The sequence below is a fragment of the Ambystoma mexicanum genome, chromosome 12 (genome assembly GCF_040938575.1).
Source record: "Ambystoma mexicanum isolate Mex_15411 chromosome 12, UKY_AmexF1_1, whole genome shotgun sequence".
NCBI lineage: Eukaryota > Metazoa > Chordata > Amphibia > Caudata > Ambystomatidae > Ambystoma > Ambystoma mexicanum.
The window spans coordinates 226,412,468-226,438,023 of record NC_090936.1 but is presented as its reverse complement, the minus strand read 5'-3'; the positions used below and the strand labels follow the sequence as shown (position 1 = coordinate 226,438,023).

At 43.1% G+C, this 25,556-nt stretch overlaps 1 protein-coding gene across 1 annotated transcript in view; it reads left to right on the top strand.

The window, feature by feature from the left end:
• The window catches only part of VWF (von Willebrand factor), a 1,005,270-nt gene that overhangs the window by 809,319 nt on the left and 170,395 nt on the right, over window positions 1–25,556 (top strand). The gene's annotated exons all lie outside the window — the stretch shown is intronic.

Sequence of the window (25,556 nt, the reverse complement as noted above, 5' to 3'; positions counted from 1 at the left end):
GCATTTACTTAGAACACAGCTGTCAATGACATGGCCTTACAGTGCTCTTAGCGTGTCTCGCAGCGAATGTCCGGATGGAAGAGAGTGTGCTTTAGGTGTGCTGTATGTGTGCTACATTAGGCTTATATTACATGCTCCGTTTGTGGGCTAAGACATAGTCAGCTGCCCTAAGGCTGCCTGTGTAGTGTAGTATTTCTAGCTGGTGTGCTCATGATAGCCAATGAGGGCTTGGATGTTGATGATATGACATGGAAGACAGTTCCAGAGAGTCACAGTTTGGAGTCGAAATTAAGCTCATCCCTAGCGAGACTTTGGGGATCAAGTAGTTTCTTATGTTTACCCTTTTTAGGAAGACGAGTATGTTGGCCCATAGACATGACCGTGGTAGACAGATACATTTACCCATCTCTTCGAATTGTTGGGGAAATGGTGAAACTAATGTCTCAATAATATGTATGTATATTTTTTATATCAAGCATCAATTTGTTTTCTTCAGCTGCCTTGCAATCTCTGAAGCCCTTCATAGCTGTCACAACCTTTCTCTTGCAGGGGCTCATTGCCCTGGTGGTAAATCTGCCAGGATACCAACAAATGGAATAACTTACTGGCACTCATTCTGGTGGTATTATTGCCAGATTACGTGTGCTGGTTGACGTTGTAAATCCCCATTCCTGGAGTCTCATTGGACTCCATTGGGGATTTGTCTGTATTACCGGCGCCTGTAATACGAGCGATTCTTGCCAGTAAGCTGGAGGAATGACCTCCAGCTGATAGCTGCAGGTCATTCCGCCACCTCACTGGCAAACTTGTAGATGGCCGATGAGGTAACGTGCCAGTATACGTTAATACTGGCATGTTAATACTGCACCAACCAACTTGCAATGAGGCCCTATGTCTTTAAGCATCCTTTATTGATCAACCATAAGGTGAGAGAGTATTAGCACTGTAAAAATTAAATCACACTCCACAGATGCCACTTCCAACTGGATACATTTGCCTTACATGGGTCCCTTATCTTTGACCAGATATCCATCAATGCCTCTCACAGCTTAAATCCTATACCTATCTTTTCCATCTTCTCCTACGGATGACAATACTGTACCCCTCTTAATAATAATAATAGTAATTTGGCATTTATATAGTGCTACAAACCCTCAGGTATCTGAGCGCTGCTTATTTTTACCCGCGGTGTGTGGTGCTCATTTATCGACCTTGGAAGGATGAAAGGCTGAGTTTGGTGCCGCCAGGATTCGAACCTGCATCAGCAGGCTCTGCACAGGTGTCAAAGCGAGCGCTCTACTCGCTGTGCCACTTACCCTCTTCCTCAAATTAAACATCTTTATATTGGCAAAATTGGAGTTCCAGTCCTTCTTCCTGTACCCACTGGGGTGCCAGTTCACCTCTATCCCTGTTTACTTTCATTCCCTGTTGAATCTCACCTCCCTGTTTGTTTCCAGCTTTTTAATCTTTGCCATTAGCTGTTTTCTGCCCCGGTCAGCCTTGCCGAACCGAATGGTATGAGATATCACAATCCAATGTAAAATGTCTGCCAGGTGTCCCACATCACCTCGTATGCAGTTGTAAGATCATTTCATCTTTAAAATTCACTTACCAATAATCATCTTTGAGAAGTTACTTGTCAAACATCCATTGTCTCACTTGATCATGGGTTGAGGGCAATACATGGATAGCCTGCCAGGTGCTGTGATAAATCCTGCAGAGTCATCACAGTATCCCAGCCTAGAGTCTCCTTCTATATGGCCAGGGGAAGGCAGTCGATACCTGATCCTAAAACAGGGGGTGCTTTTAGGAGGGAGGATCACGTGGGAGGAGACGGCTGTCAAGGGAATGTGGTGACTCCGTTGGGACAGACCTGTTATTCGTCCTCTACTGAGGATGAGGTTTCCCTAATGCCTGAATATTTAATGGCCTGTTGTCACAGTTGGGCCTCCCCTTACAGAGTTACCCGAGGTACCAAACATGAAAACAATGTTTATAAGGGACATAGAGTTAATACAAATAATTTAAATAGCTATGTTTCTACATTGTGTTTGGATTATAAAAATAAGAGAAAACCATTTGGACTTCAAGTTCCATAGAGCTCTTATTACTGAGACGAGGAAGAGGGCTCCAGAGTTACCAGACAGTAATGAGCAGTCTACTGGTTGTAATGACCTACACCTGAGTGGGACCTTTAAACATTTAAAGGCCTTTCAGGTGCAGGCCAAGCAGGAGCAGCCTTAGCAGGAGGAGGAAGCAGAAGTGTGAGCCGCAGCTGTGTTGACAGTGGGACGCCGTGCAGAGAACATAGCAGAGGTTGGGTTCCTGGAAAATGCAGCGGTCACACCACAGGAAGCAGTATTGAGGCCAGCTGTCCCGAGGGAGAAAGAAGCTCTCCGTGTCCTGCATCTCGCCACAGTGTGAAGTTTTCACTGGGTGCGTGTTGAGTGGTGAAAGCTCCATTGACAGACAGTGCGAGCAGAGGAAGGCTGACCGGAGCTGTCAAACTCCAGGGAAGTCCTGACAAAGAAGCACAAGCAGTGAGTCAGAAGAAGACATCAGGATATACCGGTGAGTTGGCCTAATATAAGTGACCCTGGGGCACTCTGAAGTCGATCGCTGTGTAGAAATGTACCTTTTGAGTACCATACCTTTAAATTAAGGCAAACTGGCACAGCTCTCCTATCAAAATAGGTCAAATAGGAGAATATTGTAACTCGTATTGCCAAAGCCAAAAGCGGGCAATAATCAGGCAAAGTGAGTACAACTTACCTAAATGGACATATCCAATAAGGGAATATTCTAACCCACATTGTCAAAGCTAGAAAGGGGCAACAATAAAAAAAAATGGGATACAAATTTCCTAAAGAGGAATTATAACCTACATTGCCAAAATTAAGGAAAGCTGAGAGTGACATCAAGGCCATTTGAATGCAGCAGTCCCAGAACAAGATACCCTGTGGGAGAAAGTTTTAAACTACATTACCAGCAGCAAATACGTTGTTTAGAAAGAAATCAGAGAAGGCAGGAGAAAAGATCTCCTTATTTAAAGAATCAAGGGGGAGAGAACTGTAACCTGCATTGCCTATGGCAAACAGCTCGATGTGAGAATCATTGTCCTTTTGTAACAGTATACTTGTGGAAAAAGTTGTAAACCAATTGTATTCCAGGTCAAAAGTCTTACCCACGAAGCCATGTCAGTTCAACTTTCTCCATTGAGCATTTACGTGAGGGAAGTTTGGAACAAGCCTCACCACAGAGTACGAGTTGTAGTAGGAGGGTTTTTTTCCTGGCAGGCGAGTACACCAGAAAAGGTACAAGTAGTGGTTAGTCCTGGCAGGTGAGTAGACCAGGAAGAAGATGATTTGTAGTATTGTGAAGGTGGTAGAAGGTTGTGGTGGAAAAGAGGTGGCAGTTCCACTACTGCGTTTTGGTGAACTGTAGTATAACCATGTTTTGATGAACTGTTGTGTAATCATCCTGGCTAAAGTATAACTTTCTGAATAGTGTTGCTTATGAAGAAGAAATGCAAAAGGATAAAGTGATCGGCCTTCAGAGGAAAGAACATGTATGTGGACTTTTGACTTGACACATGAAGAGAGAGTCTGTTTGGTTTGCCAAACAGAAGGTTGTAAAAGCAATAACTATTGTCTTAGGAGTGAGAAACTATTTTGGATCTTAGATAGTCACTTTGCCAAGTGAAGGACATATTGGATTAACAAAACTCTGTATTCTACCTGGAATGGAAGTTGGCTAGTGAAAAGAACTTTCCTGAAACTGAACTTTGGTTTGAAACATCCTGACTTGATCCAGGGGAAGGCGATCCAATCCTGGTCACAAAGACTCCTGTTTACAACATTTGTGTTTGAATTCATACATTAATGTGTGAAGTTTAAGCATCCAGATAATTCCTGTATGATTTTTTTGTATGTATTCGTGTGAAGGGTAGATATTCTTAGATATTAGGTCACTTTCCTGGCCCCTGAATTTGTTAAGTAGGAAATCCTGGTTAGGTTAGGGAAAGAAAGACATTTGTCTCACCCCTTATTATTTACCAAAATGGTGACTTGTAAGAAAACTCAACTGATGCGTCCGTCTCACATTTCTGACCCCTCGCAGTCATAGTCATATACCACTAATTTCAAGTTTTTAGAATGATCACTATAAAGTCCTTCATCACTGAGGAAGGAGAGGTCTATACGCATATACTGCTCACCCCCTCCCTGGTTGCAGAGATTGTTTAAATAAAAATGCTGCCTCCCATAAGCTCCCTGCGTGCACACCTAGACTGTGTTTTTCTATCATCTTGGCGCTCTGTGATGTTCTATCCTTCTATGGCATGCTCATATCAAGCATAATGTTAAAGTTGGAATGGAAACATAATGGTATAGTCCAATTAAAAATTCCATACCAAGATTTTTATATATTGTATTTATCCCCCATTGGAAGCATATATTACAGCAAGAGTACACCATGTAAAACCTCTGTTTTACCACCCACATTGCCATGATAGTCCAAAAGCCCAGAGTGTCAACCACAATCTTTCTATGAGGATGCAAGGGTTGAAAATTAGGACAACCACGCTGAGACCAGATTCAGCTGTGGCAAAATCCCTAGAATCGCCAGGTTGTTTAATTAAGCCCTACTCCTTTCTAGGTCTGTATCCCAGACCACACAATTTTACAGCAAAAGTATCGCATTTATTTGAAGACTCCAGGCCTCTTCTGGAATGAGTTCTGTCTGTTAAAATTTCAACAGAGAATATTTTGTAGGTTCATGAAAATTCCCCCAAAAAAACCCCGCTACAAAAACGGAATGCTTAAAAGCAGATGAAAAAAGAAGGAAAACAAACAGTAGCTATAATATTACAGAACCGTATTTGCCCCAAAAGACCTTGTGGGCCATCCAGCTTTTAAAAATAAAAATACTGTTACCCCCACCAAGCCACTTCTCCATTCCTGCAACCTGTTTGAAACACATATCACAAGTATATTGACCTTGCTCTAAGTTGTCCTCAGCGGTCAATCCCCACTCCGCCCACTACCCCAACTCACCTTAACTTAATACTCCACAAACAAGTGATAATGTGAGCCAAAATCATCATTTCATATTAGTACCCGGCAAGAGTCAACCAGAATGTAAGTACCATTCTGATTGGATTCCCGGCCGGGTAATGACCGGGCGAGAGCCATTCGGCCAGAATGCCACGCCATTGTTCCCGGCGGGGGCATGGCAGCCCCTCAGCCAATGGGGAGGCTCGAAGTGGGGCTATCCCCGCTCCGAGCCTCCATGCGGCTCAGAGGTCTGTCATCATCCCCTGCCGGGTATTCAGGTATGTGTGTTTTTTTTTTCTTCTGCCCTCCCAACCCCACTTACCTTCTGATTTCACCTTTTTTGGGAGCGAACGCGCCGGGAACACTTCTGTTCCCAGCGCAGCCGCTCCTGAAGGCCACCATGGAAAGGGCAAATGGACTCCACTTTCCCTTTCCCTGTGACCATTTCCTTGGACATTTTTTTTCTTTTCTGTTCCGAAACGCTGTAGCCTTTCGCAACAGAAAATAATTCTATTAGTACCCCGGTCTTGTGGACCGGGGTACTAATAGCAATATGCCCCTCACCGTGGGTTATAGTCATAGGCCCGAGTGAAGTGAGGACCTTAACGAAGGCCCCGGGCATTACCGGACTCAGTAATGACCCCGCGGCTCGGGGCATATTGCTTAATTGTCACTCATAAGAACAAACAGTTCCATAGGAATATTACTTTTTTTTTCATACAGAGAGAATATGCAATCCATACATTTATCTAGACGTTGCCAAACCTAAAAGGTTGAATTCTTTTTTTTTGTATGAAAACTTTATTAAACCATTTGAATCACAGAATAAAACTGTATAAAGTGAATTAAGACAGAGCACAGATTATGAAATAAGAACATTGAGCCTCTATACAAAGATTACCATTCAGCCATCACAAATATAGAATGCAGTGTTCGCAAGAAAAGTCTCCATGCAGTACTTCTACATTGCAGTTATTTCTGATCCATAGCAGAGCAAAAGCTTTCAATACTTTAAGTAATTTGAGTCTTTTGCAAACTATATAAATGGGAGCCATGTTGACTTATCTATTTCTGAATTTCCGCCTGTAGAGATGCAGTACATTTATCCATGGCTAACATTGTACATAGCTTATCCCACCAAATTTGAATAGAGGGATTGGGAGCCTTCAATCCTTGGGTACTGGGGAGTGTGTTGTCAAACGCATTTGGGAAGCCATCTTGGAATGAGAACCCGGCAGCCAGTAAAACTCTCCTTCATCTTCATCACGCAAGAGAAGGGCCCTCAGGACTTGTGGCAGATCAAACACCACAATTTGTTTAGTATATTTATTGACAGTATGCCAAAAAGGTTGTACCATGCAGCAAGACCACAACAAGTGGAGGTTGAAACCCTAGGCCAAGAGACAACACCAACAAAAACGAACTGAGAAAGGATATATCTTGTGTAACCTGATTTGTGTCAGTTACCACCTACTCTGTATTTTCTAGGAGTTTCCCTTCCCTTGTGTGTATAATAAAAGTTTAGCCACCATTGACCCTATATCAAAGGAGGCGGCATCATGTATATCCATTTGAAAGTCATACTTCCGTTGACTAGTACATATGTGTGCTTCCCAGTCTATTCAATAATAGAACCCAGAGAGATGGCAAACCAGTAGGAAACAAAAGTTAAAGTCCTGTTAGATCCCTGGCTCCCCTACCTAAAATGTGAGGCATGGGCACCCAGTGTTTTATTTGTACATATCAATACTCTTTGCCTAATGGTAGGGACATGTGTGCTTTACACTTCTCCAGAGATTTCAGTTTACCATTATTTATTTGACCTAATTGTCAGTATTGATATGTTTCCAGTTGATATTCAGGGGGAAAGTCTGGGCTAGCTCAAATTGGTTCAAATGGGGACAGAGGAGCCTTCATTTTAAATGTTCACTGTACTGTATTCCAGCATGAGGGAAGAACCTGGCATGAAGCCCTCCATGCGATTTCCCATGACCTCTGCAACATGGAATATAGGGGAAACTGTATAATATGACTGCTCTAGACTACAACATCATTTAGAGGATCCCTGATCCAGTCAATCCATATCATGGCCGAAATGTGCCGCCATCAGATATATATGAAGGTCCTGAATCCCCAAGTCCTCATCAAACTCACTTGCCTTAAGAGTATTGGAGCCACCCCACACCCCACACATGCCTCCATGCTGGATACAATGGAATGTTGTTCTTTGAAATCTGTGGAGATCGAGTTGCAAAATTAATTGGAAGTGATAAACATGCATAAAGTAGGCTTGGGAAAATATTCATTTTAATCAAATGGACCAGAGAAGAAATCCGTATGGCCCTATAGCGAGGCTGGCAATTTTGCAAAAATGTTCCTATTAGATTTAAGGCAATTCTCCTCCCATCTGAAAGTGTTTTACTGCTCAAGTTCCTGAATTTCATTATGTGGCACCGTGATATTTAAGAAACCTGACTTACTATAATTTACTTCGTACACTGATACCACAATTTACAGCTTTAGTTCTACCACTATGGCGGGGAGAGAAACCAATAGATTTGTAATCATTAAAATTACATCATCCACACAAAGGGCCCCCTCGTAAGTCCCTTTGACATCATCCAACCCTTGAATATTTTTGTTCACCTTGATGCTCCTAGCCAACAGCCCCATAGAGAGACCAAACATTAGTGATGATAACGCACATCCCTGCCTTGTCCCACGGGAAGTCCTATGGGTGGCTGAAACAGAGACATTTATCCTAACAAATTCTTGGGAGCAGACATAATTTGCTGCATAACCCGAGTTAATTTGGGTGCAAGGCAAAACCTATGGAGAACCAGATGGAGATAATTCCAGTCCACTTGGTCAAAGGCTTTTTCTGCATTGAGTAAGACATGGGCAAATTGGACCCCTATACAATTGGTGATATCAATGACATTAATGACCTGTATGGTTTTGTCATCCTACCTCCAACCCTGCTTGTCCGGGTTGATTAAATCCACCAGGACTGTCACCAGGCTTTTAGCCAAAACTTTAGAATAAGTACACGCATTGTAGTTGAGAACCAATATGGGGCCGTACTGCATGCTCAGATAGGCGCCCCTTTTCAGCTTCAACAAGAGATGTATGTCTTATTGAGAGGAATAACCCATCAAGGCTGTTATAGAACCCACAAGGCTGTTATAGAACCATATATCAAAGCCGCTGTAAATAACATATTTCCTAAATGTTTCTGAACCCACAACATCCTATATGGGCGACCAGACTCCACCTGCACATCCCTAGCCAATAGAATTGCTCTCTGTGAAGGATTGACATCTGGCAAGGATGTAAAAGTACTAGCACTTTTGATTTTCATTAGTAATAACATGATGTGGGTATTCCATCTCAGAAAGGGTGGCCTGCTAAACAGAACCCGCCTTTCATAAAACTGCATGTCAAAAGCACCCTGCATATGCCACATTGACCAGTCTCCTGACAGAGCTGCAGCACCTGCTCAGTGGAAAAGAGCACGTTCAAAGGTCATGCACCCTTTTGACAGTTCCTGGGGCACAAATCTTCTACAGGTAGCGGTTGCATTAACTTCAGCACCTGTTATGTCAAATATCATAATCCTGGATCTTTCAGCCTGGTGGCAGGTTAAACTATAAGAAGAAGCCATAGTGATTTCAGTATGGCAAATGACAGAAACATGTTTATCAAAACACATCAAATTGGATTCAAACTAGTGTCACACTTGTGAGCTCAGACCCGTTATGTGAGGCTCCGTGGATAACAAGCAGCCTGATGGCCTGCATTACAGTGAATGAGACAAACGGCGGGATGCCTTTCTCTGTTGACTCTCTGGGAGGATGGGTAACTTCTCCCTGTCATGCCCAGTAGCTCTCAACACAAGATAACCTGGGGACCTGCCTTCAAAGAGGCACTTCCATATCAAAGGCCTGCCTCACACAAAGGGTTTGCACAATAGAGAGCCTTTGAAGCTGCAGGCTTTAAAAGGGGTGGATTTAGGGCAGTCAGAGAGCACGAGTGGGCTTGAGGATGGGTTCGTTCGTCTTGCTTTTCTGTGTGCTTATTTCTCCTTCAAGGCCCTGCCATTTTCTGTGGAGAAAGGCACTCTGGGTATGACATCAGGAGGCAAAGGTCACTTGTCTCATGGACAGGTATTGGACCTCTTAAAGCAGGCTTGTGTTGATACAATACTCTGTTGCATTTTACTTAAAAAATGAAGGTTCCCCACTCCTTCTTTGATTCACTTTTGGCCCTTCAAGTATATTATGAAGAATTCCTCTCAACCCTGTTGGGAAAGAAGTCCTTTCTAAAGCTTTCTGCCAGAGGTGAAGATAGATTCTGCAAATCAAAGGCAAGCTATGCTTTCTAGCCATTCTCAGGGAAGGTTGTGTGGGGGATTTGCTGCAGACCAAGGCCTGTCATTCTTTGAGCAAAACTTCCTAGGCTGGAAAAGCAGAGATTGAAAAGGGCTCACCTTGTCATGGTGCCCCCTGCAGTGGGTCTCACTGCACCCTGAGAAATTAGAGCAGTCATGTCTCCTGTTTTCATCGCTCAAACCTCTTTGATCTTAATTTGATCCATGTTTGCCACTTTTGAACGCCTGGATCTGAGATGTTGCCTTTGGAATTTGCTGCAAACTTTTGAACCACTGCTTGCATCCATCGAAGCCGCTAACACTACATAGCCCCTGCAGAGCCTGTCACTTGTCAAGATCGAGCACCAACACACCTTACAGACCATTAGGATTTTTTTATCGCAGCTTGAGTTCAACGGTTTAAACTTTGCATCACTCATTTCCCAGAACCGGTGGCACCCATAATTTCGAACCAAGCTCTATAATCACACCGCTCCTGGTGATCCATCGATTTGCATCTTTCAATGCCTTCGAACCACATGGAGCACTCTCGAACCTGACTCAATATTGACTCGCCGCCTGGGATCATTGTGACTTATCGGCTTCACACCGGGTTTGACTCACAAGCTTTGCATCTCATGGCCTGGTTGGATGCCGTCAAAGCACCAAAAACTGGAATCATTACAAAGAGCCCCATTGGTCCATTTCTGGGGTCTTAGTGACTGGGTAAAGTCCTTGTTGCATCTTTTTCGTGAAGAACATATCCTTTAAGTGATATTGTTGCAATTTGTGCCTATTTCCTCCCAGCTAATGTAGCGTGCTTGCACACACTCACTCTTCTTTTTCTGTCTTCTTTTACGTGGGTGGGTTATTATAGTGTTTTTAATAGTTAGTTGTTTGATTGCTTTGTATAAGTAAAATATATATGTATATAAATGCAGAACCTTGATTTGAAAATCTTGTATTTTGGAACTTATGTACTATTGCTGTTTGGGTTGCTACTGTGACAAATGTGCACCCCTTCTAAGGGTATACCTTTTGTCTGTGCCCATTTACCTTTACGGTTGGGATCACTGTTGGTTTATGGAAGTGTGTGGGCAAAGTAGGTGGTTTAGCTACCATTCGGCTGAAGTAAAGAATTGTTGGGAAAAGAGAAGTGACGTGAGCTGATTTTGATCAGATTGCAAAAAATGTGTCTTGTAATTTGGCTAAGATAACATTTCATTTAAAAGGGAGTTTAAACTCTGAATGTTCAAGGAAACTATCTTCGAAGTGGGTGCCATTCTAACGAGCTTGACAGAACAAACCTATTCCCAAAAATTGCATGGCAGCCCCTCCAATCAAGCCATTCCTCGCTCCAGTATGTGCCCTTGAACTTTCCTCTGTGATTTCAAACAAAAAATGTAGACACGAGACAGGAGCCGATGTTCATTGGGTCACCATAAATGTGTTTCCTGTAAAAGGCTATCACTGCCTTCTGATTGTAAAATAACCCTTCATTTAAAAGGGGAGTTTGCACCCTGGACTTTCAGGGACACTATATTCAAGGTGGACATCAGTCCAATGAGCTGCTCCCAAATTTATGAAGTCACCTTTGCCATCAAGCCATTTATTACTTTAGTGTATGCCTTCCTACATTCCACTGGGATTTCAGAAACTGTAAACCCACCAAACAAATAATGAACCCACACTCCATTTTACCATGCTCCTCCAACATATTCCCGAGAACAAAAGAAACCCATAGAGGTTCCCTAAACACCCCAAGGGGGTAACCGACAATCTCCTAGGGACCCAAAAACTCTCTCCAGGAATAGGGGTTAGCTTGGAATGTGGTACCCATCACTAGGTTAGGGGATATGGGGCCACCTCCTTTAAAATTAACTCGATAGAGTGAAAAGATCAGATTGACAGATCAGTTCCAATTGAATAGATTACAGAGAGAGCAAGAAATCTTGAAACCAAACCGCAAACCCCCAAACAGGTAAAGATGCTACACTGTAACTCAAGAAACGTATTCTCTAAAGAGTTCTACTTCATCTCAGACTGAGATGTTTCACATTCCATATTCTCATGTAACTAAATGAGGGCATGTCACAAAACTTGTCCATGTCATTTCACACACTTCCTCCTTTGGCCTCTATACCCAGAGGCGTAGGCAGGGTAGGGCCTAAGGGGCAATGCCCACCCAAAATCTTTAAGTGCCCACTCAGTAGCGCTGTGTGGGCATTTACAGATATTTTTGTCGGTGAAGTGGGCCCACCTACATTAGCTTCAGGCCCCATTTGCTAGACAATCCTGGCTACGCCTCTTTCTATACCTTCTTGACCTCATGTATCTTCTGTCTGGTGATGCCATACCCAGAGTGCGTTGTCTGCAGGAAGAGGTAAGGAGGGAACAGAAGGTTTGGGAGAACTGCAAGGATCCAAAATGGTGGTACCCCAGTTTGAACTGATGCTTCTCTCCTAGTACCGTTATCCCCCCCCCCTTCTTATGTCTGCCTACATTAAAGTGTGTCATCTAATTACCACACAGTATCATTTCCTTTGTCCTGGCAGAGCCTGCCCTTTGAAACACTGGACCTCTCACTGCCGTCAGGTGGAAGTTCTTGTCTTCCTGGAAGGAGGGAACCTTTTCCCCGGGAAACCAAAGGCACAGGGGTGCCCCTTAGACCATTGCTGTTTTTTAGTGGATTCATCTGAGCACGCTCCGGTTTTTTGTCCTGTCATAGGCCCAGGAGCTCTTCAGCTTCCTTTCTTGATGATGATAAAAGGAAGCGTGGTGGGCAGCACCATCTTGCCTGGCCTGCTTAATTCACCCCTCTCTAACGATGAATCTTTATGCCCCAATCGGTGTCCTCGACTCACTCAGGTCATGCTCCGTGACACCTCACACTCTGGGAGTCCGGCACTGCATTCAAATAGGATAAGTAACCATGGGGCTTTCAGAGATCATCACTGCATGTTGACAGGTCAATGTACACCCACATATGCTCAATTCCCAGTAACAGACTTGTAATCCACAACTGATCTATACCTTCAAATGTAATATAAAACCTTTAAATACTATACATATACATATGTCACAGAGATCTCAGATACACATAAATAAGGATCATAGATTGTAAAAGATGTTTAGATTATCACGACTAGTGTAGCCCTAACAATACCCCTCTAATAATGCACAATAAATGCACAAACAGTAGGACATCATGGCTGCCTTGGGCTGAGGATACATCATTGTAGCACATGTACAAGAGATGTGTCAGGGAAGGACTTACTGAGTACCCAGCTCGGCATTTAATTCATTAGAATGTTCCATGTATGTGGGCTCATTTAAAAAGCCATGTATATCCCACAGGGTACATAAGTGCACCAGTACATCCATCCTTAAATAAAGATACGTAAAACGTGCAGAAAGTGCCTACAAATGCCTGAATGCAAAACATGCAAACAAGTCAAGAGTGTAAAGAGCGACACTGCGTCTACAAGTATAGCTCTGTGTTGTGCTTGTGTAGGCAGCTGGGGGGGGGATTTCTGGACATGTACTAGCTTTTATTGTCTTTGTAGGCGGATATACGAGTTGTAAAATGCATAAATTGTTAATAAAATAAAAAAAAAATCTATACAAGTATATTCCCGAGCATATCATTCTCTTACTTACACTCACATGCTGAAAATGAATGAAGGGCATGCATTTCCTGCCAGGTGGTATTAACCCATTTGCCTATCCAGAAAGAGTTCTACCCAAGCTTGCAAGCACTGAGCATTACTCTGCCAGACCACTTTGAGGTGGACTGATCTCTGCAGGGAGACTCCACAGACCATTTTCCCGAATAATTTTTTTTTTAACCATTTTATAGAAGACTTAGAAAATGAAGAGTAATACATAGAGGTTGAATGGTATCCATGATGAAGAGAATGTGGCAGTATGTATGTATGGAATACATTTACCATTCCTAGTTCACTGGACATTTGGAAAAATAGAGCAGATTAAAGATGTGTTGTTGAGTACTTTTGTTTGAGTAGTATGTCTTCAGATATGACTATTATTATGGTTATATGACTACATTCACATATATATAATAAGTTCTTGAAATATTTCTCGTCCCACTTCTCTTGCTCTGCACTGTTTGTAGGGGTGCAGAAGTATGACTCTGAAACAGAGGGGCCATGGTGGTTGGCATAAACCTTTTATTCAAGTGAAAAAAAGGAAAAGAAACTCCTATCTTGATGTAACTCGAAGAGGGGTTTCCCTGCCTCAATCAAATTAATCAGTGTCACAGTCAGGATCTCAAAAGCAAACGTCCCAATGTCCAATGGCAGAGTCCTAGCTCTGTCCCTCACACTCTCAGTTATAATAAATAAAAATAAGGCATTCATAGCCGAAAGGAGTGACTATCTTCCCCTGGACAAAAAGTCAGTTATGTAATTTTCAGTTCCTCAAGTGTTGGGGGAATGTCTCCCTTCCGCAGCCTTCCTCAGGCTTCTCTACAGTACATAAACTGCTGGGAATTGTCTCCATGCTTCAGCCTTCTTCAGGCTTGTAACACAGTTCACCAATTGATGTGAAAATATCTCTGTTCCCCAATTGGCCCATCTCGGGCTTCTTCTCTGTCTCTGGATTCCCTACCCTGTTCGGCAGAGTTGGTTCCTTTCTACCAGGCATTGTGTCAAAGAAGAGGAGTTTGGATGTGTTTCCAAACTGCAGTGGGTCCCTGACTGTGGTTGGTAGACCTGATTTCCCCCTACCAGGCTCAGCGATGAAGAAGAGCTGCTTGAATGCTCCTCCAAGCTGTGGTGGCTCCCTGACCCTGGTTGGCAGACCTGGTTTCCTCCTACTAGGCAGTGCGATGAAGAAGAGGAGTGTGGATGCTTCTCACAAATCTGATTGGTCCTTGACAGTGATTGGCAGAACTGGTTTCCTTCTGCCAGGCTGCTGCATTGAAGAAGAGGAGTTTGAGTGCTTCTCCAAAATCTGATGGGTCTTTGATCCTGGTTGGCAGACCTGATTTCCTTGGTTTACTCACCTTCCAAACTCTTTGTTCCTCTCTTTTATTCTCACAGTTCTCTCTATTGCCTCTCGATGCCACATGCAGACTTGGTTTACTCCCCTGACAAGTACTATCTTCATATACATCACTCTCACAGTTCTCCTTATGGTTCTTGATTTCACATACAGACTTGATTTACTTCCCTGTCAAGTACTGTATCTCTCCCACAACTTTCTACATGGTATGTGCTTTTCTTGTAAGGATCCCAGACCATAGTCCCCTTGTTACCATAGGTTGGTAGAGTTTCATTCTCTATGCTTCTAGGGGTTTGCTGTAGCCTCTGGGGATCCCTAACCATAGGTCCAGCCACCCAAGTACCTTTCGGGTTTCGGCTGTAGCCCTCAGTTGGTCGTGGGATAGCCAGTGTCGTCCTCTGTTTTGCAGGCGGTCTGGGGCTGTCTTTGGCTTTCCACAGTGGCTTTGTGGCTTTAGACCCACCGCAGCGTCTTCCTTCTCTCTAGACTACGGGTCCCTGCAGTGCTGTGCTGCTGGAGTTTCCTGCAGCCAGCATCCCAGTTTTCTCAGAGGATCTGGTGGAGAACCCCTCTTCCGTGTCTCCTGGCTCTGCTCCTGCAGCCTCCATCTGTGAGCCTCGGTCCCTCTCGTGGTTCCTTTTCAGAGCATCTGATATCCCGATAAGTCTGTTATCAGTTATTATGTCCGTTCTATTAAGGTCTGCAGTTGGAAGCTAGACCATTCAGGTAAGTTTCTTTGAGTGATCCCTGTGGATCCACACCTTGCATCGTCTCAGTCCTTTCTTGTTTTGGATCTTCATGATAGTTACCCCTATTCTTCCTTGTCTCAGTACTTGTTGAAGAATGGTGACGATAACACATGGAGGTATTTGAATAGGGGTTGATGTTAGGGATATAGGAAGGGAGGCGAGGGTCAGGTGACTGGTGGTATACTGCATTCTCTCCAGGTTGTCACTAATCCTATAGGGGGTTCCTCCACCATAAGATCCACCCGCTGAGTACCACCCCCAGGGGGACTCTTGGGTAGCAGCCTCACCTCTCTGGCTTTATGGAAAGAAACTCCCCAGAGGGGAGAAGTGACGACATCTGGAGATTCGTCACATTTTCTGCCTCCCAACTCTATTCCCAGATTTCCAAAAAACCTGTTTTCATTTGCCCCGCCTATACCCTATCATAACATGTACACCTTTAACACATCCTCTGTCACCATCTATCACCATCTATGAAAAATATTATTATTTTATATAATATATAATGCTTGATGTATTAAGGCTTTAATAAAAAGGTGTTATTATTTCCCAATTTAAATGGCACTCAATACCTCGGCCTGAGAACGATATGTTGGCGAGTCGACGTTGCTGGAGTTTGAACCTGTGTCTTTATGGTTGAGCACAGATATCCGGGCCCAGAACGTAAGCTAGCATGCTCAGAAACCTGACCCAAAAGTGATCCAGCAACTTTGCAAGTCACCTATTAAAAATGTGGTGACCTGGGAATATTTACCGGTCACTCTGGGCCCTGATAGAGTAAACTTCTATTTCTATTTGTAACACAAGCCGGCGAACTCGCACTATTCTATTAAAACAAATCAAACGTTTTTTCTGATACATATTTTTTTTTCTCGCCCCGGAAAAAGGAAGAGAGTTTTTTCCTTTTCCAGCATGAGTGCACTAAAAATAGATTTTTTCAAAATGCCACACTGTTCTACTGGCATGAGGGTGCATTTTTGGGCCTTCGAGAGTATTCCCGGTTTCACAGAGCCTTTTCTTGAGTCACATTTCAACGTTTTTAACCGTATTGCCCAAAAACATCACAAATTTGAGCGACTTTGAGATGGTCAAAATTCAGCTGGTTCCAGTACTCCTCGAATTAGTTAATCGCAAATTAGAATATGTATCTGTAGTGTTTTGCTGGATGTTGCCCTGTCCTGCTGACCATCTGTGAATGTTGATGCCAGTGTGTGGCTCACAGCTCAGGAGAATATGGATGAGGGCTTGTGCCGCAAAGGTTCTGAATCTGTCAATTGGGTGCATGAAGAGGGCTATTGGGTGGTCTTTCCTGTATATAATTTAGAGCTACTGTAACCCATAACGTGTGTGTGATTAATGTACGCCTGGTAGAGTAGCACTCATTTCCCCCTACTGTGCACTATACAGATAAGGAATTCAATTATATGCTGCGTTTACCCAAAGAGTCCTAACTAGCAGTTATTGCCATGCATCGTGTAAAATGAGAACTGCGCATACTGAGCTGAGCCGCTTAACAGCTCAGATGTTTAAAGCAGAACGGTTTTTGCTACTTTCTATAAGCTAGTGTACAAAAGCCTAATTCGCTTTGAAAAGGTGTTTTGACTGAGCTTCTTCGAGTTCTAGTTTGTGCTTCCAACAGTGGCACTTTAAGGGCATTATACAGAAAGGTGTCCTCTAAAAACATCTAAAATAAAACGCAGCGGTTTCTATTTTATAAATGCCAACAAATACAAAAATGAATGTTTAACTGAGGGAGTGAAAAAAGCATATCGGAAACGGAAGAAATGTGGATTGTATACTTGTATGCCATAATCACAAGAATCACGTGATTGAATGACTGGGCCCTGTTTTCAGAAAATGGCGGCCGAATCTCCTCAGGCATAGCTCTCAACCATTTATGTCGCAAAAGCGGGTGAAAACGCCCCATTTTACTTTTGGCGGGTGAGAGGCCCATTGAAATGAATGGGTGTGCATGAGGTTTGGCGGGTGAGTCCGCTGTTTACAAGGCGGGTGATACCCGCCAAAAGCGTGTGAGTTGGGAGCTATGCTCAGGTGCCCCTTGAGAGTTTTCAATAGCCTCGACGTTAACTAAGGAGGGAAAGACATGTTGGTCATAAATGAGCATGAAGTTCACGCATAAGCCACTGGGGGGCATAATCTGTGCACCTTATAATTAACAGAAGTCGTCATTTTACTATCTCAAGGGGGGGCTTTATCTATTGTATTTTTCATTTTGATAGGAAAGTAGCTAGCACCAGCGTACCACTAATCCTCAGCTTTATATTGGCCCCGAGGAGGCATTTAGTTAAAATCAAGAAGTAGCTGTAGTGCTGTACACTATGTACACTTTATGTATTTTTATTTAATTATGCATTAGTTTATTCAGACCTAAGAAAACGTTCTACATCAAATCAACAATTAGATCCGTGTTTGCAAAAGGTACATATATCAAAGCAATACATTTACGCATATCCTTAAACACTAGATAAAAAAAAAAATACTTTAATAACAATCCATAGTACATCTATTCATTTCCGCTAAACACTACAATTTCTTCCATATTTAAAGTTCAAAATCAATCAAATTAATCCGTCTTCAAAACGTTACAACCACAATTGTTTGTGCGACTTTAGTTCCACTAAATAGGTTAAACCACCCTTTGTTCTGTAGGGTATCGTCTCTTCCAACCATGAAATCACTAACTAATTTCTTAATTGAGTCAACTCTGGGCAGACGCTAAGGGCCTCATCACGAGTTGGGCGGTATTACCGCCGGGGCTAATAGCGTTACCGCCAAACCCCCTGGCGCTATTAGCGCCGGATCACAGATTTGGTGGAACGGTAATTCCTATTCCCCATTGGGCCCATTTGGGAATTCCCCATTCCGCCCAATGGGGAATTTTCGACACAACTACCATTGGTCGGTATTACCGTGTGGTAATTGCACCGAAAATTGGCAAATTCTCAGCTGGGGGTAAATTGGCAGCTCTTATGTGGGGGTAAATGCTGCCAAACCGTGATTTGCCGGACCCTTAAATGTGGCAGTAATATCGCTCCTGCCGCATTTAAGGGTTACCGCCAAACTCTTGATGAGGCTGTTTGTTTAAACAAAATCGAAGTTGATAAAATAAGTCAACCAGTGCAATATGTATTCTATAATGCCCTGTTTTGGGAATATGTAGCCATAGGCAGTTTGTTTGAAAGTATACATGTTTGTTTGAAAAGTATATCTGGTCGATAACCATATATTATCAATATTTAGCACACTAACAAAAGCCACACAGTGTTGTCACATTGCAGCCTCATTCTGACTGGGGTGGTCACGGTGGAAAACACGCCAGAAAAAGCCCTCTGCTATTTTCCACCTCCCTGGTCCTGTTCTGACAAGGGGGCAGAAGAGCTGCTGCCTGGGGCAGGAACCCTGTGCAGAAACTCTGACCCAGATTTTCCATCTGGAGTTCGTACACCAGATGGACAATCGGCAGTAATTTGGTACCCATGTGCCAACTTGATTTCAACAGAGCTCTAGCATAATTGACTACACAAGAAAAAAAAAGCAGGGTGAATATAGTGAAACCAACAAATAAATGGGGCAAGAGTGGCTGCCATGTTTGTCATGATGGCTGCCAGGTGCAGATCTCCACGGGGCAACGACGGAGATCATTCTGACTCTCTGCGGTTCAAGGTTCAGAAGTCTGGGCAGAGCCCAGGTTTCTGTGCCTTTCTCCGCAGAGACCGTTGAATAATGAAATCCGGGTGGAGGAGCCCAACGGCATGGATGAGCAATCGGTCGGGCTCCGCGACCCGGATTCCCTAGCTCTATGGAAATGAGGCCTGTGTGTGCTCATTCTCGAGGTGTGGAATCCATGTGACAGAAAAACAGGTTTTGAATACTGTTCATGATGCTAAATTATGCTCTAAGCTGTCATTCTTTGCAGCAATAAAATGCACTTTGACCTGCACACGATATGAGTTGTGCAGTATTATCAGTGAGTCACTGATAAAGTAAGCCTGCAGTTTGAGTATGCTAAGACCCACAGCAATCCAAGTAAAAATGGTGTAAGGATTTAATCAGTGTTACAAATGGGGCTCAGATTAATGTTTTATTCTAAAGTGTACATTTACTGATAACATCCATGAGACGCTTATGCAAAATTGACCTACCTGTTGAATGCGCAGCAACGCATGATACAGGGAAGACGCAATAGAATGGTGTAGGTTCACAATTTGATGGGGATTGGAAGAATGTCTTGAAAGGCTTCAACACATAGGGCTTCCTTCCAAGTTTGCCAGTACAGTAACAACGGTCCCGTTAAGCTTGCCAGTACCGTTGTTATCATACCAGCAAACTATGAGTTCTGCTCGAGGGTGCCTTTTTGGCCACCAGGTCGGACCTGGCGGGCAGACTGGCACCCGCGGCGACCATGCTGGATGCACCGGCACCATTCTGAATGGGAATGGGGAGCATTTTTGCATTTTTTTCCGGCGGCCAGGAATGGGCAATTACCAGGTCCGGCGGGGCTGTAATGACCCAGTAATTGCTCATTCCTGGGCACCAGAAAAAAAATGATACCGGCACGGCTACTGCCGGTATTGTAATGAGGCCCCTAATGCAGGTTCATGTTTAACCTCCACACTTTCACACTTTCCATGCACAGTCCACTCCCCACCACACGGGAGACTGGATGTTCTGGTGCCTGCTATTTCCTCCACTGGTTACTTGTAGAGTCATTGCTGACAAATTACTCCCTCCCCTGTCGTAAGATCGCCATGCTCTTGTTAACTAACCTTATTCTCCCGCCTATGATTGTTACTTCCCGAAGCTAGGCCCACGCTCCATAAATCCCCTGATAATATCAAATCCCTAAAATCACCCACAACTGCACTGCACACACCTCCTACATGGGACGGGTGTGTGATGCAAATGACCAACCGGTGTCATGCCTAGCCTCCCCATGATCATATGTGTTGCTGTGTTTGACATAGAAATGTCAGTTCACAGCAGATTAAGGACAACACTTGTGACAGAACTGCTCCAACACTCTTATTATTATGATTATCAATGGTAATAATAGTTTTTGTTTAATAATTTATTATTTATAACGTGTTTAATTCCCAGAGGTTTCTAAGCGCAGACTCGGGGATCGAACCGGTGTTGCTCTGCGTCGTCTTGCTTCCAAGGCGAGCGTGTTGCCCCTGAGCTATCCTCCCTAGCTAATGATGATCAAGATAACAATAACAATAATATTAATAATCGATTCTTATAGTACGCAGAGCAAACCCGGGGGCATCGACGTTCACAACAGAGGAAAACCAAATCGTAATGAGAGTGAAAAATAGTTCCGACTGATTTCGGAAAAGAAAAAAGCCTTCAGTTTTCTTCTAAATACTAGCAATGAAGGAGCCAATGTAAGTTCAGTCAGTGGCACGTTCCAAAAACATGAAATAGAGCGAGCAAGGCTAGAAGTTCCAGCATGATCTACTTTAGGGGGATTTAAAGGCAGAATGTCGTGGCTTCTAATGGAATGTACGCCAGCGGTGCAATTTTTAGGCCAGGTGAGGTGGTTGAGGAAGCTCTGTAGCCAATACAGCCGATCTTGAACCAAATGCATGCATGCACAATATGGAAGCCGTGATCACGGACAAAATGGTTGAGGTGAAATCCAATTTTTATGTATCTGCTACAAGTGTGGCCCAGTACAAGGAGAAGATCTGAGAGAACAAAGAGCACAGAGCGAGGCACCGCGGAGAAGTGCATAACCGCCTTCACTGTGAGAAAGTACCGATGCCTGAACCACTGTGGGAAGCAGTTTGGGGGAGGTTAGAATGTTTTCACAATGTCTTCTTGAGAAGAAGCTTTCAAGTAGAGCTGGGTGTCATCGGTGTATTGAATGCTAGTATTATACCTCTGCACAATATCGCCCAAGGTTTCACATTAAGATGAAAAAGAAGTAGGAATGTAATTGGAGTCTGAGAAGCACCATTTAGCACTGAGTGAGATTAGGATCTCATTGGACCAGATTGGATGTCCTGAAAACTATGAATAAAATAGCAATCAAAGAGTTCGAAATTAGGCTGTCCAGGACCATATGATCGATTAAGATTTGTAGAAGACATTTATGTAACGCTGTAGGAGATGCTGAGGACAGGTGCAATAGAACTAATGCACAAGCTTCATTCAGTTGTTACTGAAATGCATTCGTAATGGTCTATCAAAGGCCCGTGCAAATCAGTTTGACACCATTCACAAGTAATGGTCTGAGAATCACAAGCACCGGTAGATTCCACCTGAGTAGTGTTACTTAAATAACAGCTTGGGAAAACCATGGATTGACTCAATGCAATGCATTAATTAAGCACGAAGCCTCAAGCTGGGGGGAAATACTGCTTCAGGTAAACCCCCAGGGCCCATAGTTACAGGCCAGAGCGAGGGGCTTCTTGTTATTAGAAGCCAGGCCCATTGGTCCGGGGTACTAATATAATCTTTTTGGAAGTTGTGAAATTGCATCAGCGTTTCACAACTGAAAAGAAAAACAAAAAGGAAATGATGGGTGCCATGGAACGGGGAGAAGGGACTATCTAGTCCCTTCTCCCTTTCCATGGTGGCGTGTCACAGATCGGGCGCAGACGCACCAGGCGCAGAACCAGAAAGGAGAAGACAAGTGGGGCGGGAGGGGAAAGAAGCGAAACCTGTGGCAAAGTAGGATGAGGGTTATGGGGGGAATTACAGTGTTCCCCGGTGGGGGAGATGGCAGGCTCCAGCCCTGAGGAAGCTCAGAGTATCGGAATTTCCATATGGTAAAGGTCCCTCTCTGAACCTCCCATTGGCTGGGAGGACAAAACCACACCCCTTCTGGGTACTAATTGTAATTAGCACAACTTTCAGGAGTTCTTGTCAGCTCTGTCAATCAGGATTGTGAAGTCTAAGCATGTTCTGGGGAGTATATACCTGTATTTACTCTGAATTCTTCCCCTGTGTGGCGGGGTCAAGCGTAAAGCTCCCATGATGTTGCTCTTTTCTACCATTGCACTCTGCTCTCCTCCTTACCTTCCTGGTGCCTCCCCTGTCACTGCCGGGCTCTTCGTCAGCCCACAAACACACACGTTTCCTTCGGCTGGATGACGTTTCTCTGGTGGCCTCCGTCACGCTATCGCAACAGCCTTCTCCCTGGTCCTCCAGGGCCTACACTACCCTGCCGCTCTCCCTCTTTCAGTACCATAGCAAAACTTGCATTCTTCTAAGTGCTCTCTGCCATCCCTCACCTCTATGCCTCCCATTATGCCAGGTATTGCTTCTCCATGGCAGTGCAGCAATACTTACCAGTTTGCTTCCTTTTTACATCAATGACTCTTTAGAGCTGCCTCAATATCATGGGTGCTATTAGCCTTTGCACCCTTGGGGGAGGGGGCCGAATGTTTCCTGTTTAGGAGCTTTAAGCCCTCCTTAATGGTCTTTGATACAGGCCTCGGGGCACTTTATCAGCCTGAATGCTGCCCCCCACAGCCTCTAAAGTTTGATTTCAGAAGATCATACCTTTCAAGGACAATTTCTAGATGCCACTTTGGATTTTGAAAACCCTCAATGCTGCTGTGTTTCGACCAATGTGCTCCATTTTACTTTCAGTACCTAATTCAAAGGCATTATATTGTTCTCTAATATTTAATTTCTGGAATTGGGTCCTATACTCTAGATTTAAAAACCTAAATTACACTATTTGGCACTAAAGTGGCAATTAAAATATGTGAAGCTTTTGTCTGTTTCTTCAAGAGAATTCAATGACCATTTCAAGAGAACAGGATTAAATAGGAGCCTTTGTTATATTTTATAATATGATCATTCCTTGGACCCTCTTGTTGAACTGATAAAGCTCTGTCACTAAGACTGACTCAGCACGTTTTCCAGCTTACAGGGACAATGGATTTGGGTTTGCCTCTTCACCCCATGTTCTTTCTGAGTTCAGTTTCTGATTGATATCATGGATGATGCCTAAATACAAAAGTGATGAGCACAATTTTTCAGAAATATTTTGACTACCAAAACGTTCTTATCCAAATTAGGATCTACCACGAAAAGAAAAATGGGGTCAATTGTTTTTAGAAGTGTATGTCTCAGTCTCAGTGTCTTCTTTTAAAAAATGTGAGAAAATGTTCAGGAAATGCTACCAATGGACTGTATTTTCTGTTCCCTGAAATAACATTGATTTATTGTTGTAAAACATTTAGGGCCCGATTCATGGAATATTTGCCCGGTTCAAAGTGAATTTGCATGAATCGGGCCCTTAATCTGTTATTCCTCTTTTGTTTCTTATTTTTTCTAAAAGCTGACATTAAATAGTATATTTCTCATGATTGCTTTAAAAAAGTAGAAATTATTAGTTAAACAATCCTAAATGTTTTTTTAGATTGTTATACAAAAGTTAAGACATGATCTAAATAATGCATTTTTTAAACAATTGCAAACGCTTATTGGAATTGTTTTAAAAAGACTACTACCTGGATTGTCAGGCATTTCAAAGGGTTACAATGGTAAGTTAATATGTTTCAGTGTTAATAGTGTATTGATCAAATGTTGAAATTAGTTAGACATGTTTGTGGCAGTTTTGTTTAAAAACTGGTATTTTTGGATTAATTGATCTTCACGTTGAATATTATACTTTATAATATTTTACTATTAGGTTAAAGACATGTTCTGGGAGTTCTAAATAGTGGGACTTGTCAACGAATAGAGGATACATATATTTATATGTATGCAGGTTTTGAAAATGCGGTTAAATAATTGTAAGTATTTTTATAAGAACGTTAGAACTGGTGAATTACAAAGGTTATGTCAGTGTGAACATTTTTAAAATGTGCTTTGGGCTTTTTCAAAATTGGAAAATGCATACAAGTACAAGAAACCTCAATAATCTTTTGGATTTGTTAATTCTAGCCATTAACCTTTTAGAAAAAAGCTCACATATTTCACTTGTAACTTCTCAAGGCTCTCAAACAAAAACAAATGTAGACATTGGAAAATGTTCTACGATTTCATCCTTTGCCACAAAACATGCCCCTTTGTATGAGATACCACAATTGTTATACGTTTCTTTATATATCTTTTTTGTGTTAAATTACACATGCCGTAATGTTGAAAAAACTGAAAGCATGAAAAGAGATTATGGAATTAGGACAATAACTACTGAAATGTGTTTCTAAGACACATAGAGTATCTGATGGACAATAGCAAAATACCTGGCAGCTAGTGTAAAATAATGACATCCCTGCTGTCCTGAGATTAAATAAATCAGACATATATTTAAATGCTAAAACAGATCTCCTTGTGCAGTCCATACCTCTTTGTATCAATTAATTCATGAAAGTAAAAGCTCTTCTTCAGATCAGGCAGCGTTTATTTGATAGTTCTGTGTTGGCAAAAGACCCACACATGTAATGTAACGTTATCGCATGTGAATTGGTCTTGCAGAGCACACCTCTGACACTATGGTGGTCTGACTCATGTGGCCCTGCATGAAAAGAAAGCACTTGCTTATCCTGTAGTGTTGTTTCATGCAGCCTGGAGTACCCAAATCCTGGGTTTGAATGGGATTTGAGGTGGTTGGTGGTGAAGACACTTCCTTGTGTGTTTTATCTAGAGGGTAGAGCCCAGGTCAGCACTGTGAGGATCTCGTTAGCCGCTGTATTGTGGGAGGGGGGGTGCAATAGGGCTATTGTTCTTTGCAGTGGCATTGCTTTGTTAATGTGCTATGCTTGTTGGCATCTCACTGTCATGTGTGAGGGTGAATTGGGTAGTGCAAGGTGAAAAGGGAAGAGAGGACTCAGTTTGTGGGGGAGGGAAAGGAAAATGGTTTAGCTTGAGAGAAACATTTCATTCAAGATGATCGATTTGGTGCAATTGAAATATATGCTTGTTGATAAAGGATTTTTTCTTTTCCAGTTTCTTTCAGGGAGGCAGGTTTACAGACCCAAGTGGGTCTGGTCTCGATCTTCCTTGGCTGATGTTTTGCATCGAGGCCTTTGCGTTGGCCGTTAGGATATTGTGCTGATTTGATTTACAGGGCACAGCGAGACTGAGCCGATTGAGTCTGATATCCTGCAAGCCTTGGCTGATGGGTTGTGCACAGGCCTGTGGCATGTACCTGTGACTGGGAAAAGGCTGCCTCCATCTGGTCGATGTTACAGAGAATGGCTTCTGTTGGTGGAGCTTGGTCTGATGGGCTTAGATTCAGTTTGGATTCTACCACTGATGAGCTGAATAGCCAGATCTTCAGGGCTTCTCTGAAGGAGACATGTGAATATACATTTCAGAGCCTGGTTGAGAAGAACAATAATGATCCCTGATGGCATTTCTGAGTGAAGCTCA